At 44.3% G+C, this 24,041-nt stretch overlaps 1 protein-coding gene across 8 annotated transcripts in view; it reads right to left on the bottom strand.

Moving 5' to 3' along the window:
* ralgapb (Ral GTPase activating protein non-catalytic subunit beta) overlaps window positions 1–23,198 on the bottom strand; it is a 143,325-nt gene extending 120,127 nt beyond the window's left edge. For 7 of the 8 annotated variants that reach the window (XM_060836570.1, XM_060836572.1, XM_060836573.1 and 4 more), the window contains exon 1: window positions 23,050–23,198. The gene's annotated coding sequence lies outside the window, so the exon portion shown is untranslated. The remainder of the gene's footprint in view (window positions 1–23,049) is intronic. The other variant, XM_060836575.1, reaches the window with a different exon arrangement.
* Window positions 23,199–24,041: the final 843 nt, after the last annotated feature.

Raw genomic sequence — 24,041 nt, 5'->3', positions numbered from 1 at the left:
GGCATGGCTGCAGGGTGGCTAAAGCTGGGATCTGAATATCCAAAGGTATTCAATATTTAGGAAAGACAGTCAAAAAGAGAAAAGGAGGTGGGGGCAGCATTGTTAGTAAAATATTAAATTAGTACAACAGTGGGATAGGATATTGGCTTAAAATCTAAATGTAGAATCAGTCCAGGTGGAGCTCAGAAGGAACAAGGACGGAAAACATTAGTTAAACTTGTCTAGAGACTAAACAGGAAATTAGAGCAACATGTAACAAGCGTACTACAGTAATTATTGCTGACTTTAATTTACATATAGACGAGGCAAACCACATTAGCACAAGTACAGTGGTGGCTAGATTCCTGGAATGTATACAAGAACAGGCAAATAGCAGACTAATGTATGATGTAATATGAAGGGGTTAATTAATAATCTTGCTCAGGATACTTTAGGGAACAGTAGTCATTTGAACATGACAGAATTCTTCACTGAGATATAAAGTGAAGTATCCGATACACAAATAGGGTCCGAAAGCTTAATGAAGCAAACAGTGAAGGTATCAGGGGGAAGTTGGCTATGAAAGATTGGGTAACTTCATTAAGTGTCACGACAATGAATAGATCATAGGTAATATTTAAGTAACAAATGCATTGCAACACTTATACATTCCTTTCTAACATAAAAACAGACGAAGAAAAGTGGTCCAACCACAGCAAACAAAATAAATTAAGGAATGCATTAGATCCAAAGAAGACTCATATAAACTTGCTAGAAACAGTTCCAAACCTGAGAATTAGGAATAGTTTAGAATTCAGCAAAGGAGGGCCAAGAGATTAAGAGGGGAAAATAACAATGCTACAAAAGGAGACTGTAAAAGCTCATCAGTATGTAAAGAGAAAGAAAGACAAATGTAGCTCCCATTAAGACTGAAAAAGGGAGGATTAATTACAGAAAATATTGAAATGACCATGCAATTAAAGAACTATTTTAATGCTGTCTTCACAAGAGAAAGACATGAACAACTTCCTAAAAATATCAATGAATCAAGTCTACTGAGAAGGAAGAATTAAAGGAAACTAGTATTAGTAAAAAAAAAGTACTGGAGAAATTAATGGAAGTGAAAGATCTGGCAATTTACTGCTGGGGTACTGCAAGGTGGGGTTAGTGTTCAGTATAATCTCACGATTTGAAAATGGAGGGAGAGAGAAAAAAATGGGCTCACAGACTGGTTGGCTCAACATCAATAGTAGGGATAATCCTCAAGTTCTTAGGCAGGATATGATAACAACGTACTGAGAAAGTAAGGGTGGGATTAGAGGAAGTCAGCATGAATTTATGAGGGGAAAATTATGTTTCACAAACTTTATTTGAGGATGTAATACAGATTGGCAGCCCTTTATCTAAAAACCCCAGGACTAATTGTTATGAAGACCATAAGACATAGAAGTGGAAGTAAGGCCATTTGGGCCATTGAGTCCACTCCGCCATTCAATCATGGCTGATGGGCATTTCAACTCCACTTACCCGCATTCTCCCCGTAGCCCAGATGTGGGTGTACTGTACCTTTAAGAGAGTTAAAAGCTAGCAGAACGACCTGACACAGCACCAATGTTCTGAATAAGGTAACAATCTAACACTTGGTTGAAAGCTGGGTTAGCTAGGTTGCCTGGAGATGACAAAAACAAATTCAAATTCGACCAATCAGTTTAAATTATAGCCCAAAATTACCAAACTCCAAACCAGTTTGAATTGAGTATATTGACAATCTTAAAAGTCAATGACACAGTCCGATGCTTTGGGGACATAAGACTGGGAAAACCTGAATAATTGAAGGAGAGCTGCCAAGCCACCAGCATCTGCAGACTGCCCAGAGAACAGCTCCCTTTATCGATTAGTGATCTGTGAAATAGAAATCCCTAAGAAGAAGAAAAGAAGACCAAGGAAGAGAAGATTCGACATCTGGCTGGTTTTGAAAACTTGATGTTTTGGTAAATCTTAAATTGGGAGGTTTTATGGGACTATTATGATAGAAGAGAAAGGTGAAAGATAGGTTAGAGGAAGGAGTTGTAAATAGCTGCTAGTTAATTATTCGCTGTTGTACCTTAAAAAATAATGTTGTTAATTTTTAATTTAAATAGTTCTTGGCCTCTTGAATTTTCACAGATTACTGCACGTATAAATCTTTTCTGTGTTTCTGTTTTAAATTAAACAGGAGGGGTTTACCCCATGTTGGAACACAATTGTTTCTTAGATGAAGGATATTTTTGACATTCAGATACACTTATGTGTCAAGATCCTTTATTAATAATCTCGCAACAGTTACCATGCAGCCCAAACTTTGGTTGCAGTTATTCACAACATACAAAAATTTGGATGAGGGAAGCAAACACAATTTTTCCGAGTTTGCTCATGATACAAAACCAAATGGGATTGAGGGTGGTGAGGAGGAAGCAAAGAGGCTTCAAACTGATTTAGACAAATTGGATGAATTGGCAAATACATGACAGATGCACTATACTGTGTGTTAACTAGGAAGTTACCCACTTTGGTGGGTAAGAGAGAATGGCAGAGCATTATTTACTTGGTGATAGATTGGGGAAATACTGACATACCTGAATGCCCTTATACACTAGTCACTGAAAGCAAGCATGCAGGTGCAGCAAGCAGTTAGAAAGCAAATGGAAGAACAGAGTTGGATTAGAACAAGTCAACATGGATTTAGTAAGGGGAGGTCGTGCCTGACAAACCTGTTGGAATTCTTTGAAGAGGTGACAAGTAGATTAGATCAGGGAAACCCAGTGGATGTGGTCTATCTAGATTTCCAAAAGGCCTTTGATAAGGTGCCACACGGGAGGCTGCTGAGCAAGGTGAGGGCCCATGGTATTCGAGGTGAGCTACTGGTATGGATTGAGGATTGGCTATCTGACAGAAGGCAGAGAGTTGGGATAAAAGGGTTTTTTTCGGAAAGGCAGCCGGTGACAAGCGGTGTCCCGCAGGGTTCAGTGTTGGGGCCACAGCTGTTCACGTTATACATTAATGATCTGGATGAAGGGACTTGGGGGAATTCTAGCGAAGTTTGCCGATGATACGAAGTTAGGTGGACAGGCAGGTAGTACTGAGGAAATGAGGAGGCTGCAGAAGGATCTAGACAGTTTAGGAGAATGGTCCAGCAAATGGCTGATGGTATTCAATGTGAGGAAATGCGAGGTCTTGCACTTTGGAAAAAAGAATACAAGCATGGACTACTTTCTAAACAGTGAGAAAATTCACAAAGCCAAAGTACACAGGGATCTGGGAGTGCTGGTCGAGGATTTTCTAAAGGTAAACATGCAGGTTGAGTCCGTGATTAAGAAAGCGAATGCAGTATTGTCATTTATCTCGAGGGTTGGAATATAAAAGCACCGTTGTGCTACTGAGACTGTGTATAAAACTCTGGTTAAGCCCCATTTGGAGTACTCTGTCCAGTTTTGGTCCCCACACCTCAGGAAGGACATACTGGCACTGGAGCGTGTCGAGCAGAGATTCACAAGGATGATCCCTGGAATGGTAGGTCTAACATACAAGGAATGGCTGAGGATCCTGGGATTGTATTCATTGGAGTTTAGAAGATTAAGGGGAGACTTAATAGAGATGTACAAGATAATACATGACTTGGAAAGGGTGGACGCTAGGAAATTGTTTCTGTTAGGCGAGGAGACTAGGACCTGTATAATAGCCTGAGAATTAGAGGGGGTGAATTCAGAACAGAAATGCGGAGACATTTCTTCAGCCAGAGAGTGGTGGGCCTGTAGAATTCATTGCCGCAGAGTGCAGTGGAGGCCGGGACGCTAAATGTCTTCAAGGCAGAGATTGATAAATTCTTGATGTCACAAGGAATTAAGGGCTACAGGGAGAATGCGGGTAAGTGGAGTTGAAATGCCCTCAGCCATGATTGAGTGGCGGAGTGGACTCGATGGGCCGAATGGCCTTACTTCCAACCCTATGTCTTATGGTCTTAAATAAGAAGTTCGTCTTCTTGCAAGAGGATTTGAGTACAAAGACAAAGAGTTCTTACTGCAGCTATACAGGGCCTTGGTAAGACCATACCTGGAATACTGGAGGTAAAAACAATGATTGCAGATGCTGGAAATCAGATTCTGGATCACTGGAATCCTGGAATTTGGTCACCATAACTGAAGAAAGCTAGACGTGTCATAGATGGAATGCAGTGTAGGTTCACCAGACTGTTTCTTGGGAGGCAGCTTTGGTGTTTGAGGAGATATTAGGTCAACGGGGCCTGAATCCACTGGGGTTTAAAAGAATGAGAGGGATCTCATTAGAATGTATGAAATTCTGGTAGGGCTGGATACTGGGGTGGTTTCCCATCTGGAGTGGGCCTAAAACAAAGAGTCATGGTCATAAGATACAGAGTAAACCTCTGGGTGGCATGGTTAGCACTGCCGCCTCACAATGCCAGGACCTGGGTATGATTCCAGCCAGAATGTATGGAGTTTGTACATTTTCCCAGTGTCTGTGTGGATTTCCTCCAGATGCTCTGGTTTCCTCCCACAGTCCAAAGATGAGCAGGTTAGGTGGAATGGCTGTGCTAAGTTGTTCATAGTGTCCAGGGATGTGCAGGCTACATGTATTAGCATTAGAAAATGCAGATTTACAGGGATAGAGTCGAGAATGGATCAGTGTGAACTCAATGTGCCAATTTGCCTGCTTATTTGCACACTGTAGGGATTCTAGGATTTAGGATTGAGAAATTTCTCCACTCAGGGTGGTGAACCAACATTGCTCAATGCCAGATAAGACTGTGGAAGCCAAGATACTGAACATATTTAAGAAACAGATAGACTTCGGAGGTGAAATGTGCCAAAGAGTATGGGGAGCGAATGGGAGTATTGCATTGAGATGAAAACATATGGATGAAAATGGAATTGTGTAGGATAGATAGGCTTCAGATTGGTTCCATAGGTCGGCGCAACATTGAGGGCTAAAGGGCCTCTACTGCGCTGTAATGTTTTATGTTTACATGTTATGAGACTGAAGATCAACCATAATGGTGAAGCTGGCTTGATAGGGCAAATGTTCTACTTCTGCTCTTGATTTCCATATTATCAAATATATTTTGGAAATCCAAATACATCACTTGGAGATGGTGGCAGTGTGGTAATGTCATCTAGAATGCCAGACTAATACTTAGGAGCTGAAAATGTGTTGCTGGAAAAGCGCAGGAGGTCAGGCAGCATCCAAGGAGCAGGAGAGTCGACGTTTCGAGCATGAGCCTTTCTTCAGGAATTGTTGGAGACAAGGGTTTGAATCCCACATTATTTTGGAGAGAAGGGTTTGAATCCCATGATAGCAGATGGTGAAATCTGAGTTCAAAGAAATGAATGAAGTGAAACTGCATGGGAAGTTGAGTGTCAGAACAAGGTTAAGTTATGAACTTAGGCTTAAAACTGGATTTCCAAATTCACAGCTAAGCACAATTGATTTTAAGTCTAAATTTATTGTAAAATCAGACTCACTGAAAATTTATATGGAGCTGCAACATAATGAAACATACACTTCCCATGGCTTAAAATCACAGCAAGGAAATTTGCATTGTGATCACCCAAAAAATCACACTGAAAGTACTTTTGGGCAAAGTTAGATGTAGCCGCAGTATTTCAACAGAGAGAGATTCCAAGGGATTCTATTTGTGGAGATCTAGGTGCAGGTCGCTTCACTTACTATTATATTGTTGTTGTTACCCATTCAGGAATGCAGATTTTTATGTCTGAGCCAACATATTGCACAACGCTAATTGCCTACAAGGAGGTGGTGGTGAGGTTGCCTTTTTAAATTGCTGCAGTCCATTTGGGGTAGGTCCACCCACAAAGCCATTAGCTAACGAGTTCCAGGACATTGATTCAGTAAAGGAATGATGTTATATTCCCAAGTCTGGATGGTAAGTAGCTTAGAAAGGACTTTGCAGATAATGTTATCTGCTGTCCTTGCCCTTCTAGATGGTAGTGGTTGCAGATTTACAATTCTTCAGTGCATCTTGTAGATGGCATTCACAGCTGTAACTAGGTGTCAGTAGTAAAGGAAGTGAATTTTTGTGTATGATGCCAATTGAGCTGTTTTATTTTGAATAGTGTCATGGTTCTTGAGTGCTGCTGGAGCTGCACTCATCCAAGTTATTGGGGAGTATTCCATCAGGTTCCTGTAAATGGCAGACAGATAGCAAGCAGGTGGTGAGTTACTACTTGTAGAATTTACAGTGTTTGATGTGCTCCTCTCGCCACAGTACTTATTTAAGATATGACCTGGTGTCCTTGTGTATGAATCACAACAATTGGTTTGCAGGTGCAGCAGGTAATTAAGAAGGCACATGGAATATTGTCCTTCATTACCAGAGGGATGGAGTTTAAAAAAATAGGAAGGTGATGCTGCAATGTATGGGGTGCTGATGTGACCGACTGTTTTGGTCTTCATACTTGAGAAAGGATGTACGAGCACTGGAGGGGGTGTAAGGAGGTTCACGAGGTTGATTCCAGAATTCAGAAGATTGGCTTATGAGGAGAGACTGAATACACTCTGCCTACACACATTGGAATTTAGAAGAATGAGGGGGGGATCTTTTGGAAACATATAAAATTATGAAGGGAATAGATAAACACAGAAGCAGGGAGATTGTTTCCACTGGTAGGTGAAACGAGGGGACATAGCCTCAAAATAAGGAGGAGCAGATTTAGGACTGAGTTGAGGAGGAACTTCTTCACCCAAAGGTTTGCGAATCTGTGGAATTCCCAGCTCAGTGAAGCAGTTGAGGTTTCATCATTGAATGTTTTTAATGCAAAGACTGATAGATATTTGAACAGGACAGGAGTTGTTTCAGCAGCAGGAAGAGTGGAAGCATTGACCGGGGACTGCTGGGAAGGTGAGTCACTGATTCAAAAACTTACCTCGTGAATAGGCGGCGCACACGCTGAGCAGGAGTGGACATGAGATGGCTGGGACAGTAAGGTCATATATTTGGGTGGTTGCTTTATCCACAACACTACTCAGGTAGTGTCTCCCAGCCATCCTCCTCCTCTAACCAAAAATAAAGGTTTGTGCACTGGAATGGTAAGGTAACTAGCTTTAAAATTTTTATTTTTATTTTTCTGCAGTCTCTTTGGGAATTTAGAATAGTGTGAATGGAGGTTAGGGCAGTTGAATGTTCCTCCTGTAGAATGTGAGAGGTCAAGGTAACCACTAGTGTCCCTGCTGACGTCCTCTGCACCCAACTCCAGCCTCTCAAAAACCACATTAGGGAACCGGAGCTGGAGCGGGATGAACTTCGGATCATTCGGGAGGCTGAGGGGGCTATTGAGAGGAGTTACTGGGAGGTAGTCACACCTCAGGTACAAGAAAAAGGCAGATGGGTTACTGTCAGAAGACGAAAAGGGAATGGCAGGCAGGGTAGGGTTCCCCTCAATAATAAGTATACTGTTGTTGGATACTGTTGGGGGTTGGGAGGGGAGACTTACCGGGGAAAGCTATGGTGTACAGGTATCTGGCACAGACTCTGTCTCTGTTGCTCAGAAGGGAAGGGTTGGGGATGGGGGTGTGGAAGAGAGGAGCAGAGCATTACCCATTGGGGACTCCATTGTTAGGGGGAAAGATAGGAGCTACTGTTGATATGAGAGACTCTCAGTTGGTGTATTGCCCAGGTGCCAGGGTTTGTGATGTCTCTGATAATGTTTTCAGGATCCTGGAGGGGGAGGAGCCTTAAGTCGTGGTCCACATAGGTTCCAACGACAGAGATAAGAAAAGGGATTGGGATTACAGGCAGAAATTCAGGGAGCTAGGGTGGAAGCTTAGTGCTAGAACAAACAGAGTTGTTATCTTCAGGGTGGCACGGTGGCACAGTGGTTAGCACTGCTGCCTCACAGCGCCAGAGACCCGGGTTCAATTCCCACCTTGGGCGACTGACTGTGTGGAGTTTGCACGTTCTCCCCGTGTCTGCGTGGATTTCCTCCGGGTGCTCCGGTTTCCTCCCACAGTCCAAAGATGTGCGGGTCAGGTGAATTGGCCATGCTAAATTGCCCGTAGTGTTAGATAAGGGGTAAATGTAGGGGTTTGGGTGGGTTGCGCTTCGGCGGGTCGGTGTGGACTTGTTGGGCCGAAGGGCCTGTTTCCACACTGTAAGTAATCTAACCTATCTTGGGTTTTTGCTCGTGACTCACAATAGGATTGTGCAGGAGGGAGGGTTTCAGATACCTAGATAATTAGGGCTCATTCTGGAGTAGGTGGAACCTCTACAAAGAGGATGGTCTACAACTGAACTAGAGGGGTACCAATATCCGGGGGGCGGGGGTGGTGGGTGTGTGCACGCGCGCACAGTGATGATTGCTTTTGCTCCTCGGGAGGGTTTAAATTAATGCAGCAGGGGGATGGGAACCTAAATTGTAGTTCCAGTTTCCAGGAGATTGAGAGTAGTGAGTTCAGAAATGAGGCCTCAAGGTCGCAAGAGTTCACTGGCAAGGAGAAAGGTGGTTTGAAATGTGTCTAATTCAACGCCGGGAGCACCCGAAATAAGGTGGGTGAATATGCAGCATGGGTTGGTACCTGAGACTTTGATGCTGTGGCCATTTCGGAGACATGGATAGGGCAGGGACAGGAATAGTTGTTGCTGGTTCCTGGATTTAATATTTCAGTAAGAACAGAGAAGATGATAAAAGAGGGGGAGGTGTGGCATTGTTGGTCAAGGACAGCATTACGGTTGCAGAAAGGATGTTTGGGGACTCGTCAACTGAAATAGTATAGGCTGAGGTTAGAAACAGGAAAGGGGAGGTCACCCTGTTGAGAGATTTCTATAGGCCTCCGAATAGTTCCAGAGAAGTAGAGGAAAGGATAGCAAAGATGATTCTGGACAGGAGCGAGGGTGACAGGGTAGTTATTCTGGGGGACTTTAACTTTACAAATATTGATTGGAAATACCACAGCTCTTACTTTAGATGGGTCAGTTTTTGTCCAATGTGTTTAGAGGGTTTCTGGACACAGTGTGCCAACAGGCCAATAAGGGTCAAGGCCACATCGGATTTTATACTGGAGAATGAACCTGGCCAGGTGTTCGATTTGGAGGCAGGTGAGCACTTTGATGATAGTGACCACAATTCGGTTATGCTTACTTTAGCTTAAGACCATAAGACATAGGAGTGGAAGTAAGGCCATTCGGCCCATCGCGTCCACTCCGCCATTCAATCATGGCTGATGGGCATTTCAACTCCACTTACCCGCATTCTCCCCGTAGCCCTCGAGACATCAAAACATTGAGACATCAAAAATCTATCAATCTCTGCCTTGAAGACATTTAGCGTCCCGGCCTCCACTGCACTCTGCGGCAATGAATTCCACAGGCCCACCACTCTCTGGCTGAAGAAATGTCTCCGCATTTCTGTTCTGAATTGACCCCCTCTAATTTTAAGGCTGTGTCCACGGATCCTAGTCTCCTCGCCTAACAGAAAAAAAATTCCTAGCGTCCACCCTTTCCAAGTCATGTACTATCTTGTAAGTTTCTATTAAGTCTCCCCTCAATCTTCTAAACTCCAATGAATACAATCCCAGGATCCTCAGAAATTCCTCGTATGTTAGCATGGAAAGGGATAGATACTTACAGCAGGACATGAGTTATTGCTGGTGGAAAAGGCAATTATGATGCAATTAGGCAAGATTTAGGATGCATAGGATGGGGAAGGAAACTGCAGGGGTTGGGCACAACTGAAATGTGGAGCTTATTCAAGGAATAGCCACTGCGCGTCCTTGATAAGTATGTACCTGTCAGGCAGGGAGGAAGTGGTCGAGTGAGGGAACCATGGTTTGCTAAACAAGTTGAATCTCTTGTCAAGAGGAAGAAGACGGCTTATGTTAGGATGAGATGTGAAGGCTCGGTTATGGCGATTGAGAGTTACAACAGGAAAGACATAAAGAGAGAACTAAGAAGAGCCAAGAGAGGACATGAGAAGTCGTTGGTGGGCAGGATCAAGGAAAACCATAATGCTTTTTCTAGGTATATCAGGAATAAAAGAATGACTAGAGAAAGATTAGGGCCAATCAAGGATAGTTGTGGGAAGTTGTGCATGGAGTCTGAGGAGATGAGGGAAGCTCTAAATAAATATTTTTTGTCTGTATTCACAATGGAAAAAGACAATGTTGTCAAAGAGAATGCAGAGATACTGGCTACTAGACTAGATGGGATTGAGGTTCACAAGGAGGTGTTAGCAATTCTGGAAAGTGTGAAAATAGGTAACTCCTTTGGGCTGGATGGGATTTATCCTAAGATTGTCTGGGAAGCTAGGGAATTGAACCCAGATCCCTGGCTTTAGGACTCAAGTTCAATTCCAGCCTCAGGAGATGTCTGTGTGGAGTTTAGCATGTACTCCCAGTGTCTGGTCGCCTCCAGTTGGTCTGGCTTCTTCCAACTGGGACATCTGTTGAAGCCTGCACGTCACTTTTTAACAAAGATGTCAATCTTGGAGAAGGTGCAGAAGATACAAAGATATTTGCTAAAATTGTACTAGAGATAGTGGACTTCAGTTATGCATGAATTCAGTGGAGGACTAAAAGCAACTAAAAAGCATCCAACTATTTTAATTGCACACAGCTTTTGAGATATTTCCGATCCACATTACTGAACTTCTCCATGGTACCGGGGTTTAGATCTTTCATTAAGAACAGGCAAGGGGGTAAAAGAGTGGGAGGCGCGGCCTTGTTAGTCAAGGATAGTATAACAGTGTTTGAGAGAACTTATGATGAGGACTCGTCTACTGAGTTGTGTAGGCTGAGGTTAGAAACAGGAGAGGAGAGATCATACTGCTTGGAGTTTTATTGACCTCTGCAGAGTTCCAGGGAGGCGGAAGACAGGATCGGCACAATTATTCTAGGTGAAAGGAACAGAGTGGTCATTCTGGGAGACTTTAACTTCCCTAACATTAACTGGAAATGCTCCAACTCTAGTACGTCGGATGGATCAGTTTTTGTCCAATGGAGGGTTTCCTGACACAGTCTGTCGAAGGGCCGACAAGAGGGGAGGCCACACTGGATCTGGTGCTTGGTAATGAACCAGGCCAGGTGTTTGATTTAGTGGTAGGTGAGCACTTTGGAGAGAGTGACCATAATTCAGTTACGTTTAGTTTAGTGATGGAAAGGGATAGATACATGCCCCATCGATAACTCTTGACCTGTGGCAAGGGCAATTATAATGAGATTAGGCAGGAATTAGGATGCATAGAATGGGGTAGCAAAATGCAGGGGATGCAGATTATTGAAATGTGGAGCTGGTTTAAGGAACAGATATTGTGTGTCTTTGATAGGTACGTCCCTGTCAGGCAGGGAGGAAGTGATACGGTAAGGGAACCGTGGTTTATTACAGAAATTGCATCTCTTGTTAAGCGGAAGAAGAGGCTTATGTGTTGATGAGACAAGATGGTTCAGATGAGGCGATGGAGAGTTACAAATCAGCTATGAAGGATTTAAAGAGAGAGTTAAGAAGAGCAAAGAGAGGACACAGCAGTCTTTAGTAAAGGAGAACCTAAAGCTTTCTATAGGTATATGAGGAATAAAAAGGTGACTAGGGTAGGAATAGGGCCAGTCAAAGACAGAACTGGGGAGTTGAATGTGGACCCTGTGGAGATCAGAGAGGTATTAAAACGAACATTTCTCATCGGTTTTCACTCAGGAAAAGGAGAATATTGTAGAGGAGAAGAAAGAGGTATGATATATTAGACTAGAAAGGATCGAGGTTAGTTACGAACAGGCCAGATGGGATTTATCCGAGGATTCTCTGGGAAGCTAGGGAGGAGATAGCAGAGCCTTTGGCTTTGATATTCGAGTCGTCATTGCCTATGGGTTTATTACCAAAGGACTGGAGGATTGCAAATGTTGTGCCCTTGTTCAAGAAGGGCAGTAGAGATGACGCAGGTAATTATAAACCAGTGAGCCTTACTTGGGTTGTAGGAAAGGCTTCGGAAAGGATTATGAGAGATAAGGTTTATAATCATCTAGCAAGCAACAATTTGATTTCAGATAGTCAATATGGTTTCGTCAAGGGCAGGTCATGTCTCACAAATCCCATTGAATTTTTGAGAAGGTAAGCAAGCATATAGATGAGGGTAGGGCAGTTGATGTGGTATACATGGACTTCAGTAAGGTTCCACATGGTAGGCTGTTGGAGAAAATGCAGAGGCATGGAATTCAGGATGATTTAGCAGCTTGGATTAGAAACTGGCTTTCTTAAAAAGAGGACAGTGAGTGGTGGTTGATGGAAAATATTCAGCCTGGAGTCCAATTACTAGTGGTGTACCATAAGGATCTGTTTTGGGACCACTGCTGTTTGTCATTTTTATAAATGACTTAGACGCAGGCATAGATGGATGGGCTAGTACATATGTAGACGACACTAAAGTCGGTGGAGTAGTGGACAGTTTGGAAGAATGTTACAGGTTGCAGGGGGACTTGGATAAACTGCAGAATTGGGCTGAGAGGTGGCAAATGGAGTTCAATGCAGCTAAATGTGAGGTGATGCACTTTGGGAAGAATAACAGGAAGGCAGAGTACTGGGTCAATGGAAAGATTCTTGATAGTGTGGATGTGCAGAGGGATCTTGGAGTCCCTGAAAGTTGCCACCCAGGTGGATAGTGCTGTTAAGAAGGCATACGGTGTGTTAGGTTTCATTGGTAGAGGGATTGAGTTCCGGAGCTGCAATATCATGCTGCATCTATACAAAACACTAGTGCGGCCACATTTGGAATATTGTATACAGTTCTGGTCACCATATTTCAGGGAGGATGTGGAAGCATTGGAAAAGGTGCAGAGGAGATTTACCAGGAAGTTGCCAGGTCTGGAGGGAAGGTCTTATGAGGAAGGGCTGAGTGACTTGGGTCTGTTCTCATTGGAAAGAAGAAGGCTAAGAGGGGATCTGATAGAGACATACAAGATGATCAGAGGATTAGATAGGGGAAACAGTGAGAGTCTTTTTCCTAGGATGAAAAGGGGGCATAACTACAAATTGAGGGGTGATAAATTTAAGACAGATGTCAGAGGCATGTTCTTTACGCAGAGAGTGGTCAGGGCGTGGAATGCCCTACCTGCCAACGCAGTCAACTCAGTCACATCAGGGAGATTTAAACAATCCTTAGATAAGCAGATGGATGATGGTGGGATAGTGTAGGGGGAAGGGCTGAGAATAGTTCACAGGTCAACGCAACATCGAGGGCTGAAGGGCCTGTTCTGCGCTGTATTGTTCTATGCACCAATGAACACATGCGTATTCACCTCCCCTACCGTTAGACTTCTACAAGAACTGTTCTCTCTGGGACACCCTGGTCCACTCTTCCTTCACTCCCAACACCCGCTACAGTCCAATGGCACCTCCCACTGCAATCACAGAAGATGTAACCCCTGTCCATTCACTTCCTCCCTCCTCAGTATCAAAGGTGCCAAACACATCTTCCAGGTGAAGCAATGCTTTACTTGCACTTTACTCAATCCAGTCTAACACATTCACTGCTCACAATGTCATTGCCTCAAACACAGACAAAAGCAGGAGTAGCTGGAATAGCTCAGCAGGTCAGGCAGCATCTGTGAAGAGAAATCAGAGTTAACCTTTCAGGTCAAGGGACCATTCCCCAGAACAGTTCCAAGGAGGGTTCACTGGACCGAATCATTAACTCTGATTTCTCTTCACAGATGCTGCCTGACCTGCAGGCCTTTTCCAGCAATTTCTGTTTTTGTTTCTGATTTACAGCATCCACAGTTCTTTCAGTTTTTATTTAATCTCCTTGACATTGTAGAAACAAAGCATAGACTGGGTAACTGCTTTGCAAAACACCTACATAAAAAAGACTGAGGTTCCAGTTGCCTGTCCCTTCAACACACCACCGTGTTCCCTGGCCAACATCCCTGTCTCAGCTTGCTGCAGTGCTCCAGTGAAGCTCAGCACCAGTCGGAAGGATGGCACCTCATTTTCTGCATGGAAACTTGACAGCTTTCTGGACTCAATATCAACTTCAACAATGAGGGCTTGAGACACTTTCTATCATGCCCTTACCCCAACACCACACACCAGGCCTTGTTATCACATCAGAAATTGCTGTAAAAGTGGAGGGTCACTGAAGCCAAAATGTTAACTCCGATTTCTCTCCACAGATGCTGCCAGACCAGATGAGCTCTTCCAGCAATTTCTGTTTTTGTTTCTGATTTATAGCATCTGCAGTTCCTTTAGTTTTGACTTGCTATCATATGGGCTGCTATTACACAGAACCCACTGTTAGTCACTAAAAGGCCCCATTAGCAGCCATTCATTCTCCTAGGCTGACTGTTATACACCACTATGTCTATCCAACTGCTCTCTCTTTGGGCTCTGTCTCAACCTATTGTTTAGTCCTTACTCCCTATCTCCACCCTAACTTCTGCATAAAAGCCAACATTTTCCCAGCTATTGAAATTCTGGAGAGGGGTCACTGGACTCAAAATGTTAATTCTGATTTCTCTCCATAGATGCTGCCAGACCTGCCAAGATTTTTCAGCAATTTCTGCTTCTTTCTGAGTTCCAGCTTCCGCATTTCTTTTGGTTTGAAAAAAAAATCAACCATTAACTTGCCCGCAGCATATTTGAGTCATTTCTTTTGCTGCCAGGTCAGTTCCGTCAATCTGACTACCAAGTAGATCAGTCAAATTATAGTTATTTATTCAGAATTTTCAGTACTTCGTTCTCAGGTAGAATTAAATCAATTCCCAGCAACTAAAAAATCCCCACAAGAAACTCACTCTCTGGTGTAATGGCTTATTTATGACCAGGACATACAATCATAGAGATGTACAGCACAGAAATAGACCCTTCGGTCCAACTCATCCATGCCGACCAGATATCCCAACTCAATCTAGTCCTATTTGCCAGCACTTGGCCCAAATCCTCCAAACCCTTCCTATTCATATACCCATCCAGATGCCTCTTAAATGTTGCAATTGTACCAGCCTCCACCACTACCTCTGGCAGCTCATTCCATACACGTACCACCCTCTGCGTGAAAAGGCTGCCCCTTAGATCTCTTTTATATCTTTACCCTCTCAACCTAAACCTATGCCCTCTCACCACCCCAGGGAAAAGAATTTCTCTATTGATCCTATCCGTGCCCCTCAAGATCATATAAACCACTATAATGTCACCCCTCAGACTCCGATGCTTCAGACAAAACAGCCCCACTCTATTCAGCCTCTCCCAAACCTCAAACCTTCTAACCCTGGAAACATCCTTGTAAATCTTTTCTGAACCTTTTCAAGTTTCACAACATGTACATTTACAATTTAGATATTCAAAAATTTTCAGGATTAGTGTGATAGTTCATATAGTTCTTTTCCACTCCAATCTAATTGTAAGCCATATCTAGAAAATAGCTGGTGAATGAAAAGTTCCAAAAATATCTTGCTTTTTCCTAAAAGTGCATGGATTTGATAACATTCTGCTGTGATCCAAGAACTAAAGGAATAAGATGATCACTTTCTCTAAGTTTGAGGCATTGGAAGAAAGTGATGCTTTTGCTGATAAGCGGCAAACAGAGATGATCTTGTGTGGAGGTGTGCTGTTGAAGTGGCTGTACACAACCTGGCAAACCAAGAGCATTAGAAGCAAGTGACTATTTGTGTTCTTTTCTGAAATGCAATGCAATATTCCACCCATCACAACAGTGATGACACTATTGAAATAACTACGGGGGCAAACCTACCAAGTCATTAGAAGTCTGCAGTAACAATTAGTCAATCTGGGAGATATCATTAGGCAATGGATAAAAGCTATGATTAAATTTGCAATTGTTTTATTTGGCTGTTTGATTCATGAATCATATTTGATGAGAGGTCACCCTCCCTTTGTTTTTAGTTTCAATTACTTAAAGAAGGGGTCCCACCTTTATTCTGGTGGGACTGGATGTATGGAAACGGGCTTTTGCTTGTATATAATAAAGGAAAAAGGGGAGTAAAAAAAATTGTCTAAATCCATGATACCGAAAAATGCTTTTAATTAAGTAGTACAGCTTACACAATCCTATGCAGAAACAGCATGGGTAAATTCCTGCCATTGACTATACTATTATGGCAAAATTAAGGGAAAGAAACTCCCATGAAATCACAAAATCAATCAGATGTTCAAGTCAGTGATTCCTGCAGCAAGTCAGACATATTCAGCATACTTAGGGGAAGAAAAGACTAACTATTCAATCAATTTTGTATGTGATAGATTTTAAAGATATCACCTGATAAAGCAACTTAGTGTTAATGAGACAGGATGATCGTAGGCCTAGTCTATTAAAGCAGAGGATACAAGATTGAGAATTTGAACTCACGTCATCAATTCTGGAAATAAACATTTAGAATCAAAAGAAGTGATCAAACTGTTGGATTGTCGACATAAACCCAACTGGCTCATTGATGTCCTATACAGAAGGAAATCTGCTGATCTTACCCAGTTTGAGCCTAACTTTGGGTTACCTCTACAGCAACGCAAAATGTCCAGATTCTTGCAAAATGTCCATATTACAGAGGAGGAAGTGCTGGATGCCTTGAAATGGTTAAAAGTGGATAAATCCCCAGGACCAGATCAGGTGTACTCGAGAACTCTGTGGGAAGCTAGAGAGGTGATTGCTGGGCCTCTTGCTGAGATATTTGTATCATCGAGAGTCACAGGTGAGGTGCCAGAAGACTGGAGGTTGGCAAACATGGTGCCAATGTTTAAGAAGGGTGGTAAAGACAAGCCAGGGAACTATAGGCCAGTGAGCCTGACCTCAGTGGTGGGCAAGTTGTTGGAGGGAATCCTGAGGGGCAGGATGTACATGTATTTGGAAAGGCAAGGACTGATTAGGGATTGTCAACATGGCTTTGTGCGTGGGAAATCATGTCTCACAAACTTGATTGAGTTTTTTGAAGAAGTAACAAAGAGGATTGATGAGGGCAGAGCAGTAGATGTGATCTATATGGACTTCAGTAAGGCGCTCGACAAGGTTCCCCATGAGAGAATGATTAGCAAGGTTAGATCTCATCGAATACAGGGAGAACTAGCCATTTGGATACAGAACTGGCTCAAAGGTAGAAGATAGAGGTTGGTGGTGGAGGGTTGTTTTTCAGACTGGAGAACTGTGACCAGTGGAGTGCCACAAGGATCGGTGCTGGGTCCTCTACTTTTTGTCATTTACATAAATGATTTAGATGCAAGCATAAGAGGTATTGTTAGTAAGTTTGCAGATGACACCAAAATTGGAGGTTAGTGGACAGTGAAGAGGGTTATCTCAGATTACAACATGATCTGGACCAGATGGGCCAATGGGTTGATAAGTGGCAGATGGAGTTTAATTCAGATAAATGCAAGGTGCTGCGTTTTGGGAAAGCAAATCTTAGCAGGACTTATACACTTAATGGTAAGGTCCTAGGGAGAGTTACTGAACAAAGAGACCTTGGAGTGTAAGTTAATAGCTCCTTGAAAGTGGAGTCGCAGGTAGATAGGATAGTGAAGAAGGCATTTGGTATGATTTCCTTTGTTGGTCAGAGTATTGAGTACAGGAGTTGGGAGGTCATGTTGCGGCTGTATAGGACATTGGTGAGGCCACTGTTGGAATATTGCGTGCAATTCTGGTCTCCTTCCTATCGGAAAGATGTTGTCAAACTTGAGAGGGTTCAGAAAAGATTTACAAGGATGTTGGCAGGGTTGGAGGATTTGAGCTATAGGGAGAGGCTTAACAGGCTGGGGCTGTTTTCCCTGGAGCATCGGAGCTGAGGGGTGACCTTACAGAGGTTTACAAAATTATGAGGGGCATGGATAGGATCGGGGAGTCCAAAACTAGAGGGCATAGGTTTAGGATGACAGGGGAAAGACATAAAAGAGACCTAAGGGGCAACCTTTTCACGCAGAGGGTGGTACGTGTATGGAATGAGCTGCCAGAGGATGTGGTGGAGGCTGGTACAATTGCAACATTTAAGAGGCATTTGGATGGGTATATGAATAGGAAGGGTTTGGAGTGATTGGGGCCGGGTGCTGGCAGGTGGGACTAGATTGGAATGGGATATCTGGTCGGCATGGACAGGTTGGACCAAGTGGTCTGGTTCTGTGCTGTACATCTCTGTGACTCTTAACTGCTCACTAAAGTGGCCTGGCAAGGCACTCAAAATGTCACATCATGAGAATTAACTTTAAAAATTATTAATCTCTTCAATATCAACATTGGATCCAATAATATACAACTCAATGTTCTCTAATTCTGAGCAACCCAAAACCTGTGATTTCACTATTATGTTTCATAGTTCAATACACATTGCATGAAATTTTCATTTATCATAACACTTTATAAAACTTTGTGATATAGCATCTTTTATATACTGCAGTATCATAGTGTTTCATAGGAACAGGAGGCCATTCAGCCCCGCAAACATTATCCACCATTCAACAAGATCATGGCCGATCTGTAGCCCAACTCCACATACCTGCCTTGGCCTACATCCCTTAATACATTTGCTTAACAATATTCATCTCAGATTTAAAATTAACAACTAATCCTGCATCAACTAATCCGCCTCAGGCGACTGACTGTGTGGAGTTTGCACGTTCTCCCCGTGTCTGCGTGGGTTTCCTCCGGGTGCTCCGGTTTCCTCCCACAGTCCAAAGATGTGCGGGTCAGGTGAATTGGCCATGCTAAGTTGCCCGTAGTGTTAGGTAAGGGGTATATATAGGGGTATGGGTGGGTTGCGCTTCGGCGGGTCGGTGTGGACTAGTTGGGCCGAAGGGCCTGTTTCCACACTGTAAGTAATCTAATCTAATTTAGTAATCTAATCTAATCAACTGCCATTTGTTGAAGAGAGTTTAAAACATCTACCGACCTTTGGTGTAGAAGTGCATACGAGCAACTCTCCTGAAGTGTCTAGCCCTAATTCTCAGACTATGCCCCCTAATTATAGAATCCCCAAGCAGTGAAGACAGTTTATCTTTAAACTACTGTCTTTTCCTGTTAAAAGCTTGAAGGCTTGACCAGATCACTCCTTAACCATATACATTTTGTGGAAAACATGCCTAACTTGTGTAATCCCTCCTCATAACTTAACCCAAGGTCTAGGTATTATTTTTATAAACCTACATTATACTCCCCCTCCAAGGCTAATTTATCCCTAACAGTTCATTAAGCTAGTAAGATTAAATCTTGTTCTGTAGGCAAACATGGCAGTAAACTTTCACAACTCACATTTATATCTTGCTGTTAATCAATTCAAAATGTCCCACAATGCTTTGCGGGAGTATTATTGGACAAAACCTTGAAGGCTTTGAAATGATTTCTAAGTTTTCTAAGAAATGGGCAGAAAGGCAGGACAGTTTAGGGAGGGATAAAGGCACAGCTGCTAAAGGTATAATGGCAACTTTAAAAGTAAAATAAAGTCACCATAATCCTCCCAGACCATAGGGCTGCTCTCTCATTAGAAAGCAACAACTGGTAGTGATTTAACCTGAGGGTCACCATACCGGAGGCAAGGGGAAGAGGTTGAAAAGGACAGCCCTTCAAGATAACCTCAGTCAGTGCAGGAATTGAACCCATGTTATTGGCTTTATTCTGCGTTGCAAACCAGCCACCCAGCCGACTAAACTAATCAACCCCAACGGCAAGAGATCAATTATGAAAGAGCAGAAAGGTTTCACAAGGTCCTCAAACAGAGACAAATGACTGATCGCTTTAGTGATAACAATTGGCGAGGGATTGGTTTAGAACAGTGGAATGGGGGATGGAGGCGGTGCAGCAGAGGGCGCCTGGATAACAGGGAGGAAAAGCACCTTGTTCAAAATGGCAGACATCTGGGACACTCACGAGTGGAATATCTCCTTGTCCAAGCAGATGCGAAGAAGACAGAGGAATTGGGAGAATGGGATGGAGTTCTTGCAGTATACCAGGTAGGATGTGGTGTAGTCCAGGTAGTTATGTGTGTCTGTAGGTTTGTAGTAAACCAGAGATGGAAGTGGTGAGGTCAAGAAAGGGGAGGGAGGTGTCAGAGATGGACCAAGTGAATTTGAGGGCAGGGTGGAAATTGTGGATGAAGTTGATGAACTGCTCCAGTTCAGCCTGGGTCCAGGATGCTGCACTGATACAGTCATCAATGCAATGGCAGACGAGGTGGGGCACAGTGCCTGTGTAGGGACTGAAGCTGGACTGTTCGACATAGCCAAGAAACAGGCAAGGGTGGCTGGAGCTCATCTGGGTGTTCATGGCCACACCCTTGATTTGGAGGAAATGTGAGGAGTTAAAGGAAAAGTTATTGAGGGTGAGGACTAGTTTGGTGAGATGGAAGAGGGGGACTGGACGGAGAGAAAGAAGCGGTGGGCCTGAAGGCCATCTTTGTGGGATAGGAACGTGTATAAGGACTGCATGTTCACAGTGAAGATAAAGCATTGGGGTCAGGGAAACTGGAAGTTGCTGAAGAGATGGAGGGTGTGGTTGGTGTCACGGATGTAGGTGACAGGTGTCTGTACTAAGGGGGAAGAGGATGGAGTCGAGGTAGGGCAAGAGGAGGTCAGTGAGGCAGGAGCATACCGAAGCATTAGGTCTGCTGGGTATTTGGGCTGGTGAATCTTTGCCCCCACCCTGTGTAGCTTTGTTTCCCACCACAAACTGCCCGGTCAAAGACTTCCCCACAATAAATCTGCCCCTCCCCAGATTTTTTGCCCCACAACTTTGGCTCCCCTATGCAAATCGTATTATGCCACATTTCACCCCTGCCCACATGATCTTACCCCTGTTGCAGTGATCTAAACACCCCCTTCGCAACACAACAAAAGGACCCCTTGTCCTCACCTACCACCCCACCAGTCTCCGTACCCAAAGCATCATCCTTAAACTTCTGCCAACTCCAATCAGACCCCACACCAAGAACATCTTCCCCTCCCTCCCCTCTCTCCCTTCCACAATGACCGTTCCTTTTGACAGTCCTTGGTTCAAGCCATTTTCCTCACCAACACCCCTGAACCTCTAGGTACCTTCCCCTGCAACTGGAAAAGATGCAAAACCTGCCAGTACACCACTCCCCTCCCCTCACCTCCATCCAGGGTCCCAAACAGTCCTTCCAGGTGAGACAGATGTCCACCACCCTCTCCTCCAACCTAGTTTACTGTATCCGGAGCTCCCACCGTGGTTTTCTCTACATCGGGGAGACCGAACATAAACTTAGGGAACGGTTCATTGAGGATCACAGCCAGGCCCGCAGGGGCTGACCAGACCTCCGAGTCACCGCCCATTTCAATTGCCCCTCTCACTCCCTTTCTGACATGACCATCCTTGGTCTCCTCCATGCCACAACAACCCACAGCTCCCTTTGGAGGAACAAAACCTCATCTTCCACCTGGGCAGCCTCCAGCCGGAGAACTCAACATTGAGTTTCTCCAATTTCAAATAACCTCCCTCCCTATACCTGAACTCCCTTCCCAGCCCATCCTCATTTCTTCCACTGCTCCTTGCCACCAATTGGATTCATTCCTCCCATTGACCAACCAGATCATATTCTCTACCTGTTTTCACCTATCCCCACTTCACCACCCTGCCCCCGCCACCCCCTTTATGTGCAACTCCCCCCACACCCATCCCCGTCCTGAAGAAGGGTTACACCTGAAACATCCGCTTCTCCACCTCCTGATGCTGCCTGGCTTGCTGTGTTCTACAAGCCTCCAGCCTGTTTATTTTAGATTCTAGCATCTGCAGTTTTTTTAACCCTAACCCTTTGTCTTATGGTCACCCACAGTACTGTGCTGGAGGAAATTTCAGGATTTTGACATACGTCCAGTCTGAGCTTAATCACAAGTGTTGCCACAACGCAACACTTCATGTAATGCAACTGGGAGCACTCTCACCTCAAAAGTTTGAAATTCCTAGCTTCAAGTCTGACTTCAGGACTTGAGCACAAAGAGTGGTGGTCACTCCACTGTAATATTGAGGGGGTGCTACACTGTCAAATGCCTTCAGACGATGCTATAAACTGAACTCCCACGTGATCTGTCAGGCATACATGGAATTATTTCAAAGAGCAGTTATGCCCAATTACCTGGTGAATAATTATTATTCCTTAGACAATCATCTTGCAATGTTGGTTACTTCTTACAGTACAACACTGACTACATTTAAAGCATTAGATTGACTGCAAAATGCTTGAAATGTCAGGTGAATGTTAACACAACATAAATGCAAATCCTCAAGTCAACCTTCTGAATGAGATGCATGCTACTCTGAACCAAGGTACTACACATATGATGTAGGAACTCAGCAGTGGACATCAACTACTGTAAAAAATGAAGGGAAAATTCTTAAAACTCATGGCTGTTTACATAAACAAGGCTACAGATCATCCACCAAACAGCAAACGCACTCAATCCCCATGTTACAGCACATAGAGCCAACTAGAGTATCCGTGAAAACAATAAATTACTCCAGACTTAAATCTGTATTATTTTTAAAATTAAAACTTTAAGGAAAACCTTTTTCTCGAAAAACTAACACTTTACATCGTGTTTAATTATAATGAACATACTGACCAGGTACATAGTTTCAGTTTTTACTCAATCTTGTCATACATTATCAGTAAACAACATCAAGGCGGAACAGTTAGTCCCAGCCCTGAAGCCAACCTGATTCTACTTTTATTTTGGTCAACTATCAAGCTTTACATTCGATCTGTTCCCTCTCAATTTCAGCTCTGATTAAAGTTAAAGCTTTAAATAACCCAAATACAAACAATTCCAGCATTACCTCCTTCCAAAACATTTAAATCGCTTTAAAATCTCCAATCATTGCTTTTCATTAGGGAAGTTTATTAAAGAATTACTGGATCATGTTCATTGCCTTTTATTCCCCGCTTTACACACAGATCTCCCAATGCTTTAACCTCAAATGACGGCACTGCTGAACAGGAGAGGGAGTGAGAAGCGGCAGGATCTGTACTCGAGGCCCAGGCTTTGGCCATGTTACAGGCCGCGGCTAGGTAACACCCGGGAGGAGGGAGGAGGGCCGTGAGTCGACACGGGCTGAGGAAGGAGGCAGCTTTTACCTGTGCAGCCGAGGACAGCCGACATGTCCCACCGTCCACCAGCCTCTCCAATGCTCCCGTTAACACAGCAAGTCAAACATCACACAGGGGCAGCAATCGGAGACCTTCCCACCCCGCCTCCACACAGCCCGACCGAACCCGTCCGGAAACAGCCGAGGTTACACCAAAATCCCGCCGGGAACATCCGAGTCACCTGCCGGAAATAGCCGAGTCTGGACCAGAGCCGATACCGGGAACATCCGAGTCACCTGCCGGAAATAGCCGAGTCTGGATCAGAGCCAATACCGGGAACATCCGAGTCACCTGCCGGAAATGGCCGAGTCTGGATCAGAGCCAATACCGGGAACATCCGAGTCACCTGCCGGAAATGGCCGAGTCTGGATCAGAGCCAATACCGGGAACATCCGAGTCACCTGCCGGAAATAGCCGAGTCTGGACCAGAGCCGATACCGGGAACATCCGAGTCACCTGCCGGAAATAGCCGAGTCTGGACCAGAGCCGATACCGGGAACATCCGAGTCATCTGCCGGAAATGGCCGAGTCTGGACCAGAGCCAATACCGGGAACATCCGAGTCATCTGCCGGAAATGGCCGAGTCTGGACCAGAGCCGATACCGGGAACATCCGAGTCACCTGCCGGAAATGGCCGAGTCTGGACCAGAGCCGATACCGGGAATATCCGAGTCACCTGCCGGAAATGGCCGAGTCTGGATCAGAGCCGATACCGGGAACATCCGAGTCATCTGCCGGAAATGGCCGAGTCTGGATCAGAGCCGATACCGGGAACATCCGAGTCACCTGCCGGAAATGGCCGACCCTAAGCGGGAACATCCGAATCGTTCGTCGGAAAAGGCCGACCTTCACCGGGAAGGCAGAATTGCGGTGAAGATAGTACAACAACAAATTCTGTTTGTCTGTAAGAGCTAACCTTTGGGTTTATGGCCTGCTGTAAGGTATGGAGTACACGAGGCCCGGAGCGCACTCCACAGGGA

The sequence above is a fragment of the Hemiscyllium ocellatum genome, chromosome 15 (genome assembly GCF_020745735.1).
Source record: "Hemiscyllium ocellatum isolate sHemOce1 chromosome 15, sHemOce1.pat.X.cur, whole genome shotgun sequence".
Taxonomy (NCBI): Eukaryota; Metazoa; Chordata; class Chondrichthyes; order Orectolobiformes; family Hemiscylliidae; genus Hemiscyllium; species Hemiscyllium ocellatum.
The sequence above is the reverse complement of the archived record's forward strand: the minus strand, read 5'-3'. Positions and strand labels throughout refer to the sequence as shown.